The sequence below is a fragment of the Puma concolor genome, chromosome B3 (genome assembly GCF_028749965.1).
Source record: "Puma concolor isolate L17-30 chromosome B3, mPumCon1.1.hap2, whole genome shotgun sequence".
Classification (NCBI taxonomy): Eukaryota; Metazoa; Chordata; class Mammalia; order Carnivora; family Felidae; genus Puma; species Puma concolor.
This window is the reverse complement of record NC_141672.1, coordinates 33,173,317-33,195,019: the sequence shown is the minus strand read 5'-3', so window position 1 is coordinate 33,195,019 and position 21,703 is coordinate 33,173,317. Positions and strand designations below refer to the sequence as shown.

At 47.5% G+C, this 21,703-nt stretch overlaps 1 long non-coding RNA gene across 1 annotated transcript; it reads left to right on the top strand.

Moving 5' to 3' along the window:
- The first annotated feature begins 19,113 nt into the window (after positions 1 to 19,113).
- LOC147579859 (uncharacterized) lies at positions 19,114 to 20,706 on the top strand. The gene is made up of 2 exons (XR_015252228.1): positions 19,114 to 19,227; positions 20,391 to 20,706. It is a non-coding gene; the product is annotated as an uncharacterized LOC147579859 (long non-coding RNA).
- The last annotated feature ends 997 nt before the right edge of the window (positions 20,707 to 21,703 follow it).

Sequence of the window (21,703 nt, the reverse complement as noted above, 5' to 3'; positions counted from 1 at the left end):
CCTGTTGCACGATTAGGTGTGACTCAAAATTCTTAGGTTTCTGGCTTGGACAACTGGATGTGGGGGGAGGGTTGTGGCATTTGCTGAGTTGGAAAATAGAGTAAGAGGAAGAAATTTTGGCAAAGATGATGAGTTACACTTTAGACCTGTTATTTATTTATTTATTTATTTATTTATTTATTTATTTATTTATCTATCTATCATCATGGTAAGTACACTCTTTAATCCCCATCCCCTATTTCCCCCATCCTCCACCTACCTCCCCTCTGGTAACCATTAGTTCTCTATAGTTAAGAGTCTGTTTCTTGGTTTGCCTCCCTCTTTCTTTTTTTCTTTCCCTTTGCGCATTTGTTTTGTTTCTTAAATTCCACCTATGAGTGCAGTCATATAGTATTTGTCTTTCTCTGCCTGACTTATTTCACTTAGCATAATACTCTCTAGCTCCATCCGAGTCATTGGAAATGGCAAGATTTCCTTCTTTTTTATGGCTGAGTAATATTCCATTGTGTGTATATACCACGTCTTTATCCCTTCTTCAGTCACTGGACACTTGGGCTGTTTCCATAATTTGGCTACTATAAATAACGCTGCTCTGAACATCTGATAATGTATCTTTTTGAAAAAAAATTTTTTTAAGTTTTTATTTATTTATTTTTGAGAGAGACAGAGACAGCACCAGCAAGGGAGGGGCAGAGAGAGAGAGAGAGGGAGAGAGAGAATACCAAGCAGGCTCCACACCGTCAGCACAGAGCCTGATGCCAGGCTCCAGCTCCCGAAACCATGAGATCATGATCTGAGCTGACACCAATTGTCAGAGGCTTAACCGACTGAGCCACCCAGGCACCCCACCCCGTGTGTATCCTTTTGAATTAGTATTTTTGTATTCTTTGGATAAATACGCAGTAGTGCGATTATTGGATTGTAGGGTAGTTCGATTTTGAGGACCCTCCATGCTGTTTTCCACAGTGGCCACACCACTTTGCATTCCTGCCAATAGCATATGACAGTTCCCTTTTCTCCATGTCCTTGTTCAAGCCCCACATTGGGTGCGGGGCTTACTTAAAGGTAAAAAAAAAATTTTTTTTAATAAGGTTTTTGCTGAGACTTAAAGGAGATGAATATGTTCAGCACATAGCACAATATGCCCATGTACCTGGTGCAGAGTAAGCCTCAACAAACAGGCCATCAATAGTTAGTAGTTGTTTGGATGAAATGAGCAAATCCAAGCTTTCTTTTGGTTGATTTCCCTTGCACGTGTAGAATGTGTCTCTAACTTGGCCTTCAGTTCCTCTGCTCCGTTTGGAAACCTTGCCCTCTACTTATTTTGCCTTTTGTTTCTGGGGATCAGAGGATTTGCCTGGTGCTCTGAGAGAGCTGAGTAGCAGGCGGGTTTGTTTTATGTTGCCCAAGGAAAATTTCCAGAGGGGACCTCGAGGCTCACTTCACCTTTTGACCTCCAGGTGGCGCCACGCCGCCGCTTATCTCTTGGCTCTGGCGCCAAGCTTCTAAAGTGAGAAACCGGGCCTGAAAACACCAAAGGTAATCCCTAAAACCCAGAGAGGTGCTGAGTGCACCTGAGAGACAATTTCGCAAGGCAACTTGAAGACAGTATCTTCTTCAGTTTTGGCTTTGGACTTGTACCCACCATTCCCTAAGGAGGCCCTGCTGCTTGATGCTTCTGTGTCTCTGCATGTACTCTTTGCAGTACTTGATCCATGCTACTCTGTGTCACCAACTCCCTCTTGCCTCACAGAACTTGGCTCAAATGTCACCTCCTCAGTGGAGCCTTCCCTGATTAGATCTCCATTCTGGGTTGTGCTTTTACCACACCCTGAGCATTGCATTTGGGTGGCGTCCCAATGTATATTTTTAGACATTTTGTTATAGAGAACTTCAAATACCAAAAAATAGGGGAGCCTGGGTGGCTCAGTCGACTAAGCGTCTGACTTCATCTCAGGTCATGGTCTCACCGTTCGTGGGTTCTGGCCCCATGTCGGGCTCTGTGCTGGCAGCTCGGAGCCTGGAACCTGCTTCGGATTCTGTCTCTCTCTCTCTCTCTCTCTCTCTCTCTGCCCCTCCCCTGCTCGTGCTCTCTCTCTCTCTCAAAAATAAATAAACATTTAAACAAAATGGAATTAAGTGACCTAATAGCATCAGTCTTGCCGAACTGTAATTTCTGAATTTCTTACATGGTTCGTGCATTAGACAGTGGCCTCTGGGGGGAGAGGAACTGTATTTTATGGCATGTGTCCCCAGCCCCTGTGCCTGACATAAATACTTAATAAAGATTTGAGGAATAAGTGGAAGCACGTACACGTGGTCCTGTTTCCCTACTCCACTGTTCCCTGTTTTTATCTTTTTTGGGGGAGTCTCTTCCCATCCTGCCTTTGGTCTTTGAGGCAAGCAGAGAGGCAGCTGTGGGCTGCCGCATACACATGTGACCACATTTCAACTCTGTCTTTTTTTGTGAACATGACAAAGTGGTTAATGTTTCTGAGCCTCCGTTACATTATTTGTAAAAAAAAAAAAAAAAAAAAAAAGAAAGAAAAGAAAAGAAGGAAAAAGGAAGGAGGAAGGAAGGAAGGAAGGAATTATGCCTGCTTTGCAGCACTCTTATGAGAATCAGATAAGATACCCACTTGCTTGGCACATAGTAGGTATGCAGTAAATGCTACTTTCCTTTCCTGTGGGTTTTATGCTGGTTCCAAGGAAATGACTTCATCCTTGGGGGAGAATGGCTGTTATTCATCACGCAGCTGGAACAATGACAACATGTATCTTCGGGAAACACCGGCTTCCCCTGCCTGGCATAGGAAGTGAAATGTCAGCCCCCTATGTGTCCACGCCCACTGTATCTGACAAGGGAAGCCAGACTGGCCAAGCCAAAATGAGAAGGGGCCGCAGGGTCTCTGCACTGCACCCTCCCTGTTCGATTTGTCTTTTCTTCCTCCTTTATTCATTCAGCAGACGCTCCATGGTCTTGAGTGCCTTCTGTGTGCAGACCTGGGGCTAGGTGCTAGGGCTGTGGTGAACAGATGGACTTGGCTGTGCCCTCACAGAACCTGAGCTGTCTGTGGGTGGGGTGGAGGTAGAGACAGGTGCACCTTGCAACAAGGGATAAGGGCAAGGAATAAGCAGTGTGGGCTATGATAGGGAATGACAAGGGGATCTAACCTCGTCTGGAGAATAAGAGGGCCCCCTTGGGGAAGTGACAGTGAAGCCAAAATATTAAGAACAAACGGGAGGGGCGCCTGGGTGGCTCAGTGGGTTAAGCGCTGGACTTCAGCTCAGGTCTTGATCTCAAGGTTTCTGAGTTCGAGCCCCGCATCCTGCTGTCAGAGAGGAGCCCGCTTCGGATCCTCTGCCCCCCTCTCTCTCCACCCCTCCGCCACTCATTCTCTCTCACTCTCTATTTCTCTCTCTCTCTCAATAAATAAATAAACTTAAAAAAAAAAACGGGAGTTAGCCAGGCCAAGCATGTGGGGAGAAGAGAACCCCTCCCTCCTCCCACCTTGGGTCGTCCTCTTTCCCCTCATGCAGTGCCCTGCGTGTACATGCAACCCAGAGCTCTACCTGGGCCCCCCTCCCAAGCCTCCTGGGCTAGAGTCTCCTTCTCACCGAGGAAGTCACTGTAAGATGGTAGCTGAGAAATGTGTTTTCTTCAAGGAGCACTTGCCTTGTGCTCAAGGATGCTTACAGAGGAACTATCTTTAAAGAACAAATTCCAAATACTGAGACTCTCAGGCACTTTCTGGCCAGTGTTTTGGGGAATCCAGGTGGCTGTAGGCTCTCTCCTGAGTACAACCTTCTGCCTCACGGAGCAATCTTTCTTCTTTCTCGGTGTCACTCCTCCCCTTAGCCTCTCCCCATCAGAGCAATCTGGCAATATCCAGAGCCCACCCTTCCTGACTGGGCACAGCTCAAAGCCAGGGCGGGGGGGGGGTGCAGCTCAGGGGATCTGGGAGGGCATGCAGGTGTTCTGTTGCCTGGCAACAGAACCCAGCCCCCGGGGCAGAAAGTGAACTTGATGCAGCCCAGGGTGAGGTCAGCCCACAGATAGTCTGTGAACCTCAAAAGGAAATGAAAGTTCACCAAGAATGGAGCCAGTCTGTTTTCATTTCCTTTTCTTGACTGAGCTGGCAGATGAGGGCAACACTGGCAAACAAAGGTGAGATCCCGGATGCCCTTTGTGGAGGGGGTGGAGAAGCCTGTTCCTAGTCAGACTATAGCCATATGCTGTCCCAAATGCTGTGCTGTTTGGGGGTTTTATGCACAGCTTGGATATAGACCATGCTATCAAAGATGACACTAATCTGGGCAGAAAGACAATACAAATAGTTGTTGCTAAGATTCATATGCCAGGCACTTTTCACTTTGCCACATACTTTTTGCTTTTTAGTGAATGCTCCTGGTGACCCTAAGATGTGGGGATTAGCCAGTTGACAGTAGACAACATGAACATATTTAGAGGAATTAAAATGCCCAAGGTCACACAGCTGGCGTGTGGCGGGACGGGCTTGGAAAGCCATCGAAAGCCCTTCTCCAGTACTGAGAGACTCTAGTCATTCATTCGTTCATTCATTCATCCATCCAGTAGAAATTTCCTGAGCTCCTTCTACGTGCCAGGCAGTGTTTGAGGTAAGGCGGACCAAACCCTGCTCTCGTGGGGGTAAATCCTAGTGAGGAGAGTGGGAATAAGGAAGTAAAATTAAAAAGATAATTTCACAGAAGTGCCACGCGAAATAAAGTGGGGTAACAGAGCCACGTAGACTGAACGGTCAGGGAAGATGTCCCTGAAGAAGCGACATCTGGGTCAAAAGGAGCGGCGGTGGGAATGTTCTGAGGGAAGGCAGGGGAATGGCTTTGTCCCCTTTGAGAAACAGAGTACTGGACTTTAATGGTTTCTTTTAAATTTTTTTTTTTCAACGTTTATTTATTTTTGGGACAGAGAGAGACAGAGCATGAACGGGGGAGGGGCAGAGAGAGAGGGAGACACAGAATCGGAAACAGGCTCCAGGCTCTGAGCCATCAGCCCAGAGCCCGACGCAGGGCTTGAACTCCCGGACCGCGAGATCGTGACCTGGCTGAAGTCGGACGCTTAACCGACTGCGCCACCCAGGCGCCCCTGGACTTTAATGGTTTCTAAGGGAACTGTGACTCTAGATTGACTTTCTTTTTACATGTTTATTTGTTTATTTTGAGAGGGGGAGGGGCAGAGAGAGAGAGAGAGAGAGAGAGAATCCCGACTCAGGGCTCGACCCCCACGAACCTGTGAGATACTGTGCTGAGCTGAAATCAAGAGTCAGAGCTCAACCGACTGAGCCACCCAGGTGCCCCTAGACTGATTTTCAAGATCTTGATTGGGATAAATGTCCTGTACTTGGGCTCAGGGCAACTGCCTAAACACAGGACATGGTGGATTGGCCTGCACCAGCCTGGCTGACGGGCGCTTCAGCTTCTGTGATCTGGCACAGTTAACGTAGTCCAGAGTTACTCTGATAAAAGTAGGGTCCAGGGTGGAGTAGGGCATTGACCCTCTCCCTGGAGCCTCCACCTGGAGACTTGAGCATACTCTGGGCACTGACTTGCATTTCTTCTAAGTTTATTTATTTATTTTGAGAGAGAGAGAGGGCACAAGTCGGGGAAGAACAGGGAGAGGAGAGAGAGAATCCTAAGCAGGCTCCACGCTGTCAGTGGACAGCCTGATGCAGGGCTTGAACTCACGAACCACAAGATCATGACCTGAGCTGAAATCAAGAGGCGGACGCTTGGGGCGCCTGGGTGGCTCAGTCGGTTGAGTGTCTGACTTTGGCTCAGGTCACGATCTCACCGTTCGTGGGTTTGAGCCCTGCCTCGGGCTCTGGGCTGACCGTTCAGGGCCTGGAGCCTGCTTCTGGGTCTCCCTCTCTCTCTGCCCCTCCCCCACTCATGCTCTGTCTCTCTCTGCCTCTTGAAAATAAAGAAATGTAAAAAAAAAAAAAAAAAAGAGGCGGATGCTTAACGGACTGAGCGGCCCAGGCGCCCCAAATCCAGGCGTTTTAAGGTTACTTGATGTGTATCAATGAATTGCTTAGAAGTATGCTCTGGTTAACACCCAGCTAATTAGTGGAACCAGGATTAAAATCCAGATTGGCATGGGGGTGCCTGGCTGGCTCAGTTGGTAGAACATGTGACTCTTGATCCTGTGGTCCTGAGTTCAAATCCCACATTGGGTGTAGCACTCACTTAAAAAAAAGTCCAGATTAGCTCAAGCCATGAAATCTCTGTAAAGATGTTCAAAGACTAATTAACATGGTTGTCTCTGGGGAGGGCAGCTAGTTGCTGAAGAATCCCCTCCCCGTGCCTCTCAGAGAAGACCTGATCGAAAATGAGCTGGGCTGACTCATGAGATAGAAGACCCTAGCTTTTGAGCTGCTCGGACGTCAGTCAGATAGTTGTATCCTCTGCAGCTGGTTCTGGTAGTTCTGAGTAGAGGGACCGTGGCTGTGTGAGAACCCACACACTCCACCTAAAGACGCTCAGTTCGAACGCCTTTATACATGGTGCTGGGCACACAGCAGTTGGAGTCCTCTGAGGCCGCCCAGAGGTTGCTGGAAGGGCTAAGCCTGTGCTCATGTGGCTGGCTGGCTGGGTAGGTGGACGCGGCCTCCATCTGAGCCCCGAGTCTCTTCTAAGGCCTGATTCTTCTGGCCAGTGCCCTCAGGTATGGTAAGGAGAGGAGGCAACCCTGAATGCCTTACTTAAGTGGCAGGGAGGAGGTGACCCACAGAGGGCCTTCCTGTGGGGACAGGGCATATCTTGGCCCCCTATCCAGGGCCAGCTGCATGGGCAGAGACCTGCACAGTCTCCCAGGGCCCCAAATTCAGTAGAACCCTGCCCTTAGTTTAATGCTCCTCTGCTTTCATCTTGGAATTCTTTTTTTTTTAAGATTTTATTTTTAAGTAACCTCTACACTCAGTGTGGGGCTCAAACTTACAGCCCTGAGATCAAGAGTTGCATGCTCTACCGACTGAACCAGCCAGGCGTCCCTCATCTTAGAATTCTTAATTTTTAAGCAAGGGGCCCCATATTTTCATTTTGCACTGGGTCCTGCAAATTATGTAGCTAGTCCTGTCTCTGTTGATTACAGGAGAGCAGTGACACTGTTTTTTTGCTGCCTTAATGCTACAAAAGCAAGACCCTGGATTTGCCTGGAGACCTCCTGGGCCTCTAGTCCTGAAGCGGAGTCCTTTGCCTAGAGGAGGAGGAAGAAGAGGGCAGGGGGAGGGGATGAGAACTCTGGAAAGGTTTTGAGGCCTGCCTGTCCTGACATGTCACCTATACTTCCTCATTGCACAAGGGTGGGTCCCCGGGGGAAAACATCCAGTCAGCAGCCAGTTCATACTGGTGCCCTTAGAGCCGGGGCCCGGCTATGTTTCAGCCTGACCTATGATCCAGAGGGGAAGAGATTGGGTGTCTGCTCAGGGCTGGACTTTGGCATAAGCACATTATCTACACATGCTACAATGACAATATTATATACCAATATATATGTCTTGACACTATGTATCTATAAAAATATTATCTATTTTACCAAAGATGAAACTGAGTGTTAAATAATTGGTACAACACCACCCCCCGCAAATATAACACAGAAGGAAAAGGAATCTTTTATTTTTTTAAACAGATGGCTTTTTTTAAAGCTTTTCCCTATTTGTTTCTCTCTTTCTTTCTTTCTTTCTTCCTTCCTTCCTTTCTTTCTCTCTCTCTCTCTCTTTCTTTCTTTCTTTCTTTCTTTCTTTCTTTCTTTCTTTCATGGGGCAGAGGGGCAGAGAGAAAGGGAGAGAGAGAACCCCAAGCAGGCTCCCCACTGTCAGCGCAGAGCCCCACGCAGGGCTCAAACTCACAAACCAGTGAGATCATGACCTGAGCTACAATCAAGAGTCGGAGGCCTAACCGGCTGAGCCACCCAGACGCACTGGAATCATTTTTAATCCTACTTTCCAGAGGCAACCACAGATAACATTTGGTCATTTCTAAATGAGGAGCTAGCTCTGGAACGATACACAAAAAGTCACTGCAGTTGTCTCTGGGAAGAATTGGTGGGAGACAAATTTTACTTCTCACTTTGGTACATTTTGAATTTTGTGCCGTGTGCATGTAATATAAAGATGCATTGGGGCGCCTGGGTGGCTCAGTCGGTTGAGCTTCCAACTTCGGCCCAGGTCACGATCTCACCGTCTGTGAGTTCGAGCCCCGCCGTCTGGCTCTTTGCTGACAGCTCGGAGCCTGGAGCCTGCTTCGGATTCTGTGTCTCCCTCTCTCTCTGCCCCTCCCCCGCTCATGCTCTGTCTCTCTGTCAAAAATAAAATAAACATTAAAAAAATATAAAGATGTATCATTTTCTGTAAATAATGGTAAGGAGTAGGCTCTTTGGACTATACGAGAAGCTAATACTCTAGTTATCTGGACTGCTTGGAGAATATAACTTACGGTTTCTTTACAGTTAAGCTTATCCGTAGTGCATTTAAAATGTATTTATAAAACTTTGCTTTAGATAGAACTTCCCGGGGCACCTGGGTGGCTCAATCGGTTGGGCCTCCAACTCTTGCTTTCATGATCTCACGGTTCATGAGTTCAAGCCCTGTTTCCGGGCCTGCTTGGGATTCTTTCTCTCACTTTCTCTTTGTCCCTCCCCTGTTTGCACTCGCTCTCTAAAAATAAATAAACTTAAAAAAACTGTTTTAAAAACAAATAGAATTTCCCTGAGACAGACCCTGAAGCAGGCACTCTTGTGTTCTCTCAACATGGCTCTGGGCATCAGCATAGGAAGCCGTGTTCCCACACGCCTCTTTTCCCCATGTATTTGCTTTGGAGTTAGGGCGCCTGGGTGGCTCAGTTGGTTGAGTCTCCCACTCTTGATTTCGGCCTAGGTCATGATGCCAGGGTTGTGGGAGGGAGCCCGGCGTCAGGTTCTGCACTGAGCGTGGAGCCTCTCTCTCCCTCTAAAATAGAGTAGGGGCACCTGGATGGCTCAGTTGGTTAAGCGTCTGACTTTGGCTCAGGTGATGATCTCACAGCTGGTGGGTTCGAGCCCCATGTCAGGCTCCGTGATGACAGCTCAGAGCCTGGAGCCCACTTCAGATTCTGTGTCTCCCTCTCTCTCTGCCCCTCCCCTGCTTACACTCTGTCTCTGTCTCTCTCAAAAAATAAAGTAAACAAAACCCATATTCTAGTTTTAGCTCCACCACTAGGAGCTGTATGACCTTGAGTGAGTTACTTCTCCAAGGAAGAAGAGCCTTGCTTTCTTCCTCAATAAAATAAGGATACAGGATTACCATTTCTTATTCATAACTGAAATCCCAGAAGTTCTAAAAACTGAGTTTTTTCTCCCCTTAGTTTGGCATAAAAACTGGTTAGGCAACACAATCTGACCTGAACTAATGTGAGGTCATATATAGTTTTATTTATCGTGTTTCATGTGACTGTGTCAACATTTCACCGCAGAAAAGTGAATGTGTGGGCTGCCTAGTGCTGTAACCAGACACTAGGAGGGATGTTATATAATTTGCAGTAATAGGCTCCATATCACTCTTATAAAATCCAAGGAATTCAGACTTCCAAAACACCTCTAGCCCAAGAGTGACAAGAAAGATAAGGTATTAGAAAGCGGAAGGACAGAGATTACTAACTGCTTATCCAATATCCATTCTTACCATCTTGCTTAATATAGAACTCTGAGTGACTTTATTGAGATTAGAAGCATGCCCAGCTAAACTATTCCACTTCCCAGCCTTCCTTGCAGTAACATGTAAGTGGTTGGGTGGGGCTTCCAAGAAAGCACCCCCTTTTCTCCCTGCTCCTCTTCTTACTACTGGAATGCAGATGTGATGGCTGGAGCTACGGCAGCTATCTTGAGTGTGTTTAAGCCACAGTAGTTAGATCTCTGTTAAAGGTAATACTAACTGGGACACTTGAGTGGCTCAGTTGGTAAGCAACCGACTTTTGATTTCAGTTCAGGTCGTGATCTCACAGTTCGTGGAATGAGCGCTGACAGTGCAGAGCCTGCTTGGGATTCTCTCTCTCCCTCTCCTGTGCCCCTCCCCCACTCGTGCTCATGGGTGCTCTCTCTCTCTCTCTCTTTCTCAAAATAAAGACATAAACTTAAAAAAAAAAAAAAAAGGTAATGCTAACTGAAACAAAGCCCCGGTAAAATGCCTGAAAACCAGTAAGTGTTGTAAAAGTCGATAAAAGTTTACAAAAAGAGATGTGATGCTCATGGAGGTGTTCTGATGATGTTAAGGACACTCACGACAGGAAGGAGTGAGCTGGCAATCCCTCAGCTTCCTTTAGAGCCTGAGTCCCTGACGTCAGAGAGAAGCATTCAGGAGATTTAATGGTGTTCAGTTCTCCAACCAGTGATGTCAGTTTCAGGGAGAAAGGGAAAAGGCCTCTAGGGTGTGGGTGTAAGAGCCCAGGAAGGCCTTTGGCCTCCCGGAAGGTGGGTAGAAAATGATCAGTCAGTGGTGATGGGCTTTCACTTACTCCTGTCCCTGAACCCAACATGTCCTGAGACAGCCAGTCCTACGAGGGTTCGGATGGGGGGGGGGGGGTTGCTGAGAACCTTGCTCTGAGGGGCCCTGGGGTGGACTGGACATCTGGAGGAGAGCTAGAGTCAGAGGGCTGAGCCTGAGGCAGGGCAAGAGGGCAGTGTGTTTGGGGTGGGCGGGGAGAGAAACTTGAGAGATCCTAGGATGGTTTCACAAAGTGAATGCTCATTGCTTCTAGAAAGACCACAGAGGGGCCCACTGGGAAAGGGCAGGGAGCTGGGATGGGGGAGGGGGTATCTGGAGGATCTGCAGCAGGGGCTCAGGGGCCAGAGAGGCCATGGAGATCTTTGGGCCCTGGGTTCAGTTGTTTGTTGGGTCCTGGAATTCATTAGATCATTTGTTATGTGTTTTTCTCTGCAAAATTGCTGTGGCCTCCATCAAAATACTAATTGTTTTTGAGCTTCTGTGTCATCACTTGTTGCAAGAGCCTTGTCCTCTTCCAAGGCATATTATAGAACAACACGTTAGAATAATCTGAGAAGCTGGGGAACCCAGACAGCAGTGCTGCAGAAAGAGTGTCTTTGTGAATATGATCACCAAATATTTAAATGCCCTGCAACTAGATGAAAAGGTACATTCATAGACACTGCTCTGAAATCTAAATTCCACAATATACTGTGAGGACCGACAACTATTTCTGCCTGATGGTTGGTATCAAAGTTGAATTCGAATCATGTAAGCCACCTCTGTGGGCTCCTCGGGGTTTGTGCTGAGTCTTTATGTGCTGGGTGGAAAGTCTGGATCCTGAGCGAGTGGGTGCGGGCCTTCGTGTCTTCTCAGCTTTGCGCCTCCTCCCTCCACCCTCAGCCCTTCCCCACTCCATGGACATCAAAGCCGCTCCCTAGACCGTACAAAGCCATTGCTGGAAAAGCCACATAAATGCTGCAGCTCTTTGCTGACTGGGGCTGGGCATGGTGCCAGGCCAGAGATTTCGGAAGGGAGCCCTTCCAAATGCTGGATTAAGCCTCTGGAGCAGATGTTGCCTGTGGCTTGCCAGCATTCAGAGAGCTGGGCAGGCAGCAGGCTTGGACTGGGATTTGGATAGCTCACAGAGCTGTCGAACAAAGACATGTACACACTGCCCTGATGGAGAGGCCAGGCGAGGGTCAGCTGTCAGGGGTCCCTGGGGAGCCTGCTCATTGCCCAAGAGACTGAAATCGCAGTGAGTCATTTCAGGCGGAAAGAAAGGGCACAGAACAAGTGTTCCCGGGAACACTTCCCCAACACCTCGCCCACAGGGTGCTCGATGGATATTCCTCTCTCCCTCAGCTCTGCGCTCAACCTCCCTGTTTTAAAAATGGGAACAACTCAATGCCTGAAATTTGCAAAGGAGTCAGGCTTTGCAAAACGGTAGAAATAACGTAGGCATTAAGTCCGTAAGCCACGTTTTTGCACACAAGGTCCAGCTGCTGCGACAGAGCTGATGTTACCCCCTTTTGGAATTTGGTGATTTGAGGCACCAGAGAGGTATGCCAACCAGAGGACAGGTCTCTTCATGGATAGGTTCCTGTGCCTGAAATGCCACACTGCCAGCATGAAGCATTGGGTAGCTGAGTCAGGGCAAAGAAGGGAGCAAATCAGGAGGCTTGAAAAGACGTGGTGAAAGGTACCCTTTGCTGATTGTGTCCATTTGCGGCAGGGCGGTGTTGGGGCAAAGACACGTTGTGGAAGAAAAGAACACTGGATTTGGAGTCAAGTGGACCGGGGTTTGAATCCCGGCTCTGACGCTTACCGGCTGGGTGGCTCTGAGCTATTCACCTCTGAGTCCCTATTTCCTATCACTAAAGCTGGCTAATGATTCCTGCCTCACAAGGTTGTTGTGAGTGTGAACGTGCTCTTTTGCCGAGACCTTGTGCGCACATGTGATTTATTGGAAGCCACAGCCCCAGGGTCATCCCTGGCAATGGGTGACTGGGACCAGGATGCTCCATTGGCCGAGCGAATTCTCTGTTGGCACAGCTCATCTCAGCCCAAGACCCGGGCTTGTTCTTGGGCGGTTACTTCAGAAGCTGCAGCTGTATTTCTTGCAAGCCCGTTGAGAGGCCGGAGGCTTGGATTTCACCGAAGCCTTCAAAAGGTATCTGCATTTTGAGGCCCGTTTTCCCCTTGTCATGTTTTTTCCATTTGTTCTCAGCCTTTGGGAGAAGGTTTCGTCTTTCTAGCTGCCCTGAAATTAATCTTGCACTGGAAGTGTTTCTTACCACCGAGGAAGATCTGGGCCTGCCCCCGGACAAATTTGCAAAGGGAGGGGGCAGGGCAGAGGATGAGAGGAGGGAAGAAGTTGGAGTGAGGTCAGGAAAAGGAATTGGTGTGAGAGCAGCCAAGAGAGAAAGTAGGGGAAGTGCAGCCAGCAGTGATAGGAGGGGGCCTTGAAGTTGGAGGTGCGCTCCCTAAGAAACTGGGGGAACCAGCCGGCCCCAGGGCGGGGGCTTGCTCTCTCCAGGCACTCCAGTCCCCTCCACGGTGCAGAGCAGCCTGTCCCTCGGAGCCGTGCTGGCGATGCCTAGTTGATTCTAAAATCAGTGCCACACTGCCTTTGCCCTCAGTCTCTTAGCCCGGCTCCCCTTTCCACTTGCCCCCTGCTGCCTGTGAGAAGCCCACGGGTTCTCATGATAAATGCTGTCACCAAGCCCCACCTCATGCACTGCCTGTCACTACCCAGTGCAGGGCAGGCTTCCTCGGAGTGTCATCTGTGTAGCGGAACAAGGTTCCGTGTGCAGAAGGACCCTGCCTCGATTTAATGCTTTTCTTCTGGGAGCACCCAGGTGGCTCCGTTGGTTAAGCGTCTGACTCTTGGTTTGGGCTCAGGTCATGATCTCATGGTTCCTGAGTTTGACAGCAGACAGCCCGCTTTGGATCCTCCGTCTCCCTCTCTCTCCGCCCCTCCCCTGTGCTTTCTCTCTTTTCTCAAAAATAAACAGTTTATAAACGTTGGCCGTTTTTTTTTTTTTTTTTAATTTTAATGTTTTATTTGTTTTTGAGAGAGAGAAAGACAGAGTGCCAGCAGAGGAGGGGCAAAGAGAGAGGGAGACACAGAACCTGAAGCAGGATCTAGGCTCCGAGCTGTCAGCACAGAGTCCGCCGGTGGGGGGGGGGCTTGAACCCACGAACTCAAGATCATGACCTGAGCTGAAGTCAGATGCTCAACCTACTGCACCACCCAGGCACCCCAAAAATAAACATTTAAGAAAAATAATGCTTTTTTTCTGTCTCGATCTTGAAATTCATAGTAATTTTATCTTTGAAGTAGGTAAATGTTTTATAAGTGCGGGTGGCCGAAACACGGAGCAATGGGCCTCATGTGTCTGCACACGCACGCATTCCTGGGACAGTCTGGAGCACCACCGGCCCGGAGGGGGCCAGGCCAGACCCGGGCCCAGACTGCTGCCAGTGACAGTGGCAACAGCAGCAACTGTGGGAGAGAGGAGGGGCTCTATAGGAGGGCAGGGACCCCTTGTGGGTGGCTCATTTGCATCCCTGGAGTCCCTCCCTGCAGCATCTTGTTCAAACATTAACTTTCGGGTTTTTGCTGGCATCCAGGCTGTGAACTCTGTCGGTAAATCATTACAAAATAAAAGCATATACAGAGGCATTGCAATGGAGCTTATCAGGGAATTGTTAGGATTCTTCAAGGAGTTTAGAATCTACGGTTTGGAAAACCGCAAAATTCGCAAAGCGTATATTCACAAGCCTAGAAAGAGAAACTAGATGTAAAAAAAAAAAAGTTTATTTTTGAGGGAGAGAATGTGAGTGGGGGAGGGGCAGAGAGAGTACCTTTAGGGGCACCATTTCCCTGCTCTTTGATCAAGAGCTTGCATGTTTTACTTTGCGCTGCGCCCCCCAAATTATGTTGTCTGCTCTGCCTCTGTGCCTTAAAGGTAAAACCCATAAACATATAAACTCTTACATTTTAAGAGTCCATGTAGACTCTAGAGCAGTGGATCTTAACTGAGGCCAATTTTGTCACTGCCCCAGGGGACATGTGGCAATATCTGGAGGCATTTTTTGTTGTCAAGATGAGGGGCTGCTATTGTCATCTAGTGGGTAGAGGTCAGGGATGCTGTTCACCATGCTGCAATGTATAGGGCATTCCCCCCACAACAAGGAATTGTCCGGTCCAAAATATCAGTAGTGCCACAGTTGAGAAACCGTAAACTAGGATCTCCAAGTGTGATTTTGGACTCACAGAGCAGCATCCCTGCTGGGTTGTTTGAAATGCAGACTCTCAGGCTCCATTCCAGACCGGCTAATTCAGAATCTTCATTTTAATGAGATCCCCATGTTAATGATCTGTGTGCACATAACATTGAGAAGCACTGAGTTAGGCCATGTGAACGGAATATTTCAGACAAGTGAGAAGAAGCCTTTCTCTGCCCTCCAGTCATACCACGTGAGGCCAGCCCTGCAGGGACCCCAAAGACCACACTGTTCCCGCCACTGCTCGCACATCTCCCAAGGTCCTCCAACCCCCTAGGCATGTAATAGGCAAGCTCAGGTGTAAGGACGCTGTGGACAATGTCTGACAGCACCTCAACCTTGGCGTTCATTTTTATGTTGAACTTGTACCTCTGTCGAGCAATATGCAGAGAAGGCAGGTTGGTGTCAGACCTGAGAAGCTCAAAGCCCTGGCCTGGCTCCCGGATGGTCCCAGGCCTCCCTCTGCTGCAGTGTGCCTCCGTGTACTAGGGACGCGTCCTCAGACATGCTGTTTTCAGAGCCCGGCCTTTGAACATGCTGTGTCCTCCCCATGCCCTTTCCCACTTTGACTGCCTCCCACTGAGCCTTCAAGGCTCACTCATCTGCCCCTTGTGGAAGCTTTTAAGTTTTCCCCAGCGTCCACCAGCAGATGGATCTGTGACAGTGGCCCCAAGCTCCAGGGTCTTCAAGGGAGGGAAAGTCTGGGTGTTTTATGTGAAATCTTCTGATCTTCAAATACTGGCAACTAAATAAAAAAATGAAAGCAAACCACAAGGCAGACCAAACCCCTCTGCAGAAGGCGAGGGCCAAAGGTGGACAATTTGCGGCTGCTGGGCTATGTAGACTCTTGTCCCAGCGTGTTGTCATTATTTGTGGACATCTTTGTCTCCCCACACAGCCTGGCAGCGACTGGAGGTTGAGCCTGGAACACAGCGGTCCTCGGCATGTGCTCGGTGAAGGTGTGAGTAAATGAAGGAGTGAGTGAGTGAATGACCCTGCCCCTTGTTAGAGCTGTGGTGCAGTAGGTTTCTTATTTATTTTTATTTTTTTAATTTTTATTTATTTTTGAGAGAGAGAGGTACAGAGTGTGAGCGGGGGAGGGGCAGAGAGAAGGGGAGACACAGAATCCAAAGCAGGCTCCAGGCTCTGAGCTGTCAGCACACAGCCCGACGTGGGGCTCGAACTCCTGAGCCGTGAGATCATGACCTGAGCCAAAGTTGAACGCTTAACCGACTGAGCCACCCAGGCGCCCCGGTGCAGTAGGCTTTAAACTATGGTTTACAGTGGGCAGCGTCACCCCCTTGGGGTTGTTTGGACACGTGTGGGGGTGTTTTTGGTTGCTACAATGGTTGACAGACCCATTGGCATTCAGTGGGTGGCAGTCAGGGTGATAAAAATAGTATCAAGAACTTATTTTGTGCTCACTGTTTGCCAGACTCTGTTCCAAGCACTTTATTGACGTGAACTCACTTAATTTTCACAGCAGCCTTACAAGGTGCATGCCATCATCCCCGTTCCACAGACAGAGGTGGGGGCGCTACTAGTCCATCTGCAATGGACAGGGAACCATCCACAAGCTCCACAAGACTCTTGTGTGCCCCGCTGGATGTCTATGCAGGGGAAAAAAAAATCCTGTTTATAATGATCAAAAATACAACTATCATGTAAATTGCAAAAAAGAGTGGGTTTTATTTCTCAGCATTTTACTAGGAGCTCACCATTTCAGAAAAATCACGCAGCGGGCGCATACATTACACAGGGTATTTGAGTCTCTAAAACTGTGCACCTACATCCATCTGCATTTATAGTTGCCAAAGTCATGGAGACTCTAGGTGCATGCACTGAATTCATTAACTGATTTTGCTCGGTAAACTTTTTATCGAATAACTACATACTTCAAAAAAGTGAACTAGGCAGCCCTTCCTGCCCATGGGTCCTGTCTCCATGCTTTAATAAACTCATCTTTTCGCACCAAAAAAAAAAAAAAAAAAAAAGTTGACCAATCATAAGTATACATTCTATGAACTTTGGCAAAATGAACACACCTGTGTAATCAGCACTCGGATCAAGAAACAGAACATTCTCAGCATCCGGAGAGTCCCATCCTCCTGCCTTCCTATCATAATTTTCCCTAAAGGTAACCACCATATTGACTTCTAATACCCTATACATTAATTTTGCCCATCTTTGAACTTTATATAAATGGAATCATATGGTGTATACTTTTTTTGTGTCTAGTTTCTTTCAATAAAAATAATATTTGTGAGATTAGTCAGTGTTGTGTAAACTGCAGGTTTGTTCTTTCCTGTGGCTGAGTAGTATTCCACTGTATGGATATACCATAATGTATTTATCCATTCTACTGTAGGTGGACTTTGGGGTTGTTTCCAGCTTTTTGCTGTTGTGAATAATGGTGCTGTGAACATTTGTGTTGATGTCTTTTGGGGGGATATGTATGCATTTAATTTTTACAATTACGTATGTAGGCAAGTTATGTGTGATTTTCATTTCATGGTAGTAAGGGGGTGATATAAAATACTTGCTATCCAAAGGAGGCACAGGTTCTGAGGGAGTAATTGAAACCCTTTGGTTTGAAGCAGGTGCTTCTGTCCATGGTCAATTTGTTTGTTCCACAGGGATTGTTCCTCTGTCCTGTGCCCTGTGCTGGGGAGCACCAGGGCTGTGCTTTGCCGAGGGAGAGATTGGAGAACCTCCTCATAAGGTTACAAAGCAGAAGCTTGCATTCTCATTCCCACCACTAGAGGTCAGGCATTCACAAGGGACTGGGGACTGGCCCACCCCTTCTTCCAGGCAGGCTTCCTCTCAGGGTCCTCCTGCCCCTTCTTCTCCCTTGGTAACTGGAGATCCAGCTCTACCTGGGGAAATTAAAACAAACAAACAAACAAACAAACAAACAAACAAAAACCTTCATAGTGCACCTCACAGGGGGCAGATGGCAGATGGAACTGACTCCCTTTTAGGGTATTAAATATTTTTCACCCACCTTCCCTGTTAAATGGAGAATCTCTGGGGTCTGGCTGTCTCCTAGAGGTACCCACAGGCTCCCTACCCTCACCCTACTGGCTTTGTTGGTGAGTTTATCTAGCACTGGGCCACCAATGCTGGATTCTCTATTCCCACACGGTGACTTCTACAGACACAGGTGTTGATAAATGTTTAACAACTTGTTCTGTGAGTGGGGTCTAATTTGTAGAGTTTGCTAATTTCTGTGATGTAAAAAATTCCACCATGTCTGATTTCAAGCTATCAGTGAAATGTTATTGAACGTGGAGCTGGGAAGAGATGTTAAGTACTATAATATACAGCATTCCCATCATGTATAATAGATGTAAATAAACTCAAAAACATTATTTGATAAGGATACAATATAGTAAAATAGTTGGGAAGTGATAAGATTTGAGTACTTATTACTTAAAAATACAATTTACCGGGGTGCCGGGGTGGCTCAATCATTTGAGCATCTGACTCTTGGTTTCAGCTCAGGTCATGATCTCACGGTTTATGGGTTCGAGCCTTGCATTGGGCTCTGTGCTGACAGTGCGGAGCCTGCTTGGGGTTCTGTCTCCCTCTCTCCGCCCCTACTCCACTCACGCTTTCTCTCCCTCAAAGTAAATAAATAAACTTAAGAAATACAATTTATTTAATTTTCCATATATAATTTAATTTTTATTAAAACCCATATTTAACAGCTGAGTCACAAAAATCTTGGCAATTTTACAGTTGGTTCTTGAAACACAGTACAAACAGACTTCAGCACTGCAGGTAACCGACAGTGATTTCCCTTTAAAAATCACATTTGTTTTTTGCAGTGCAAATTGCGGTTGGATTCTCTAAGAGGTAGGTAGGCCTTGCCCCGATACTTAGTAACTGTGGCCTTGGTCTTATCTTTAATCTCTCTGTACCTCAGTTTCCTCACCTGTAAAATGGAGATAATAGTATTAATATCGACTTCATCAGGTTACCGCAAAGATTAAATGACGTCACGTATGTAAAGCCGTGAGCGTAGTGCCAGACAGACATTGGGACGTAAATTAGCAGTGGGCTTCTGCAGCCCTGTCTCTGCCTCTTCAGACAGTCTGAATGAGGGGGCCCCTCCATTCCTCCATCCACCTGCAGCTCAGAGCTAAGCGGAGCCAATCCACCATTAAGTCACCTGAAACTGAACGCCCAGGGCAGCTTTGAGGAAGAAAGCCATCAAGGGAATGCGGGGTCAAGTGACCCGGAGCAATGTGGGTGGGGTCTGTGTCTGCAAGAGCGTCAGACCTTGGGCTGCCCCTAGTGCCTTCCTTCTTCCCAGCAGGCTGACTCCCAGAGTCACTGCCAGCCCTTGGGCAAAGGGCAGAAAATAGAAACCAGGAAACAGGGCGACTGGAACCTGTGGAGGGAGGATTGGGGCAGTTCTCCTCTGAAGACATAGCAGGTAAACACTCTCTTTGCTACCTGGGCTTTTCCTTGAATGTAAAACGGGGCTAACACTTTCCCCCAGTTTACCTGGTTTGCGTCAGAGATAAAAATGTCAAAGACTTGTCAGTGCTTCAGAAAAGCAGGAGGGGCTGGGTCACCCTCTCACACACGCTCATGGACTGGGCTGCATCAGGTGCATGCTGCCTCAGGTGTACATTTTCCAGGGCTGGGCTCAGGGTTGGGGCAGGCAGGGAATCGTAGTTGCTGTTCTGAGCAGCCCTGCTCTGACCTCTGACCTCTGCAAAGCCCCCCTGCCTGGAGGCCAACAGGACCTGGGTCACCGAGCCTGGCTCTCAAAGCTTCCTGACTTGTCAGGGGTCACAGGCTGCTAACACAACAGAGGAAAGGTACTGGCAGAGGCCTGCGTATTCAGACCAACCACCTGAGCGGATGATCTTCCTCCTCAGGCTGGGAGCCGCCCCTCAACTCTGCTGGCTCAGCACTGCCTGGCCCACCCATCCTGGACTCTGACTTTCTGTGAAGACATCCTCATGCTCTGGGGTCAAGTGGGTTTTCTTACTTAGTGTCATGGGGCTTTGAAATCTGCCCAAGGAATCTTGCATCAAAACAAGAAAACCTCAGGGCACCTGGGTGGCTTAGTTAAGCGTCCGATTTCGGCTCAGATCATCATCTCACAGTTTGTGAGTTTGAGCCTCGAATGGGGCTCTTTGCTGTCCTTATGGATCCCTCTTTGGATCCTCTGTCTCCTTCTCTCTCTGCCCCTCTGTCTCTCTCTCTCAAAATTAAATAAACTTAAAAAAAGAAAAAAAAGAAACCCCATGCTAACTCCTGTGTGAGGTCAGACAAACCAGTAATCTGCTCTGTGTCTCAACTTCCTTATAGGTGAAAGTATGGCATTAATAATGTCTCATTTTATGGGGATGTTGTGTAGATAAAATGAGCTGGTATGCAAGAAAGCATTTTCAAGAAGATCAAGAGATATGTAAGGACAATTTGTGTCATTATCTGCTATTTTTATTGAGGGTAGAAGGGGCCATATAGTGTATTTGGAAAAGTATAACTTTAGGAACAAACACAAATGAATTCTTGTTTTGCAACATACATGCTATGTAGTTTTTTTTTAATTTTTTTAAATGTTTTTATTTATTTTTGAGACAGAGAGACAGAGCATGAGCAGGGGAGGGGCAGAGAGAGGGGGACACACAGAATCTGAAGCAGGCTCCAGGCTCCCAGCTGTCAGCCCAGAGCCCAACGTGGAGCTTGAACCCACGGACTGTGAGATCATGGCCTGAGCTGAAGTCGGACGCCCAACGGACTGAGCCACCCCGACGCCCCTATGTAGTATTTGATGTTACAAAAATGTCTTCTGAGGCTGTTTCCTCCTGTGTGAAATGTTAATTTGGAGGGTTGTTGTCAAAATTAATGGCTACATGAATAAAGTCTTCTAAGTACCTAGCACACGGTAAGTGCTCAATTAACAGTAGCTGTGATTCCTGCTGTTAAACAGATGACGATAGCAACACAGATCCCAAGTACTAATTCCCAACTTTTTCCTCTCCTTTACTTCCTGCCCTTTAAGTGGTAAAAGCACAAGCTCCTAGTCACATTCCTGGAAAAGGAAGAAAACCATGCCTTCTGACTCATACCACAGGAGTGACCAACTCCTCTCGATTTGACAGGAGGACTCTCCTAGTTTTAGCCCAGAGGTCCCAAGTCCCACGGGCCCTCTGGGCCCCAGCCAAACTGGGACAATTGACCACTCACCACCAATTCGGGTCCAACTCCGAGCCATCTTCCAGTACCTAGGCTTAGAGTACTAGGATTTGTACTGGAAATCTGGAAGGACCCAAGAACACGACCAGCTCAAAGAGCCATTTTAAGTCCTTTTAGAACAAGACAGGGTCTAGATAAATAAATGAAAATAAAAAATTAGCTCTGGTCCTAGAAGTCATTATTGTAGGTGTAAGATACAAAAAATTAATTCTGAAGACCACGTATTATATAATACCATTTATATAAAATGTCTGGAAGAGGTAAATCTATGGGTAAAGAACATAGCTTATTGGTTGCAGGGTAGAGGTGGGGAGTGACTGCTTATGGGTATAGAGTTTCTTTTTGGGATCATGAAAATGTTGATTGTGGTAAGGGTTGCACAACTCTGTAAATGCACTAAAACCCATTGAATTATATACTTTAAATACATAATTATACATTTAAACTGTAATTGTATGGTATGTGAACTGTGTCTCAATAAAGCTGTTGAATTAAGAAAACACAAAATTTGAAAACAATATTTTTGGGGGCTTATTTATTTTGAGAGAGAGAAAAAGAGCAAGCGGGGGTGGGGCAGAGAGAGAGAGAGAGAGAGAGAGTGAGAGAATCCCAAGCAGGCTCCATGCTCAGCAATGAACCTGATACACAGGGCTGGTTCTCATTAAGGTAAGGTCAGTCATGACCTGAGCCGAAATCAA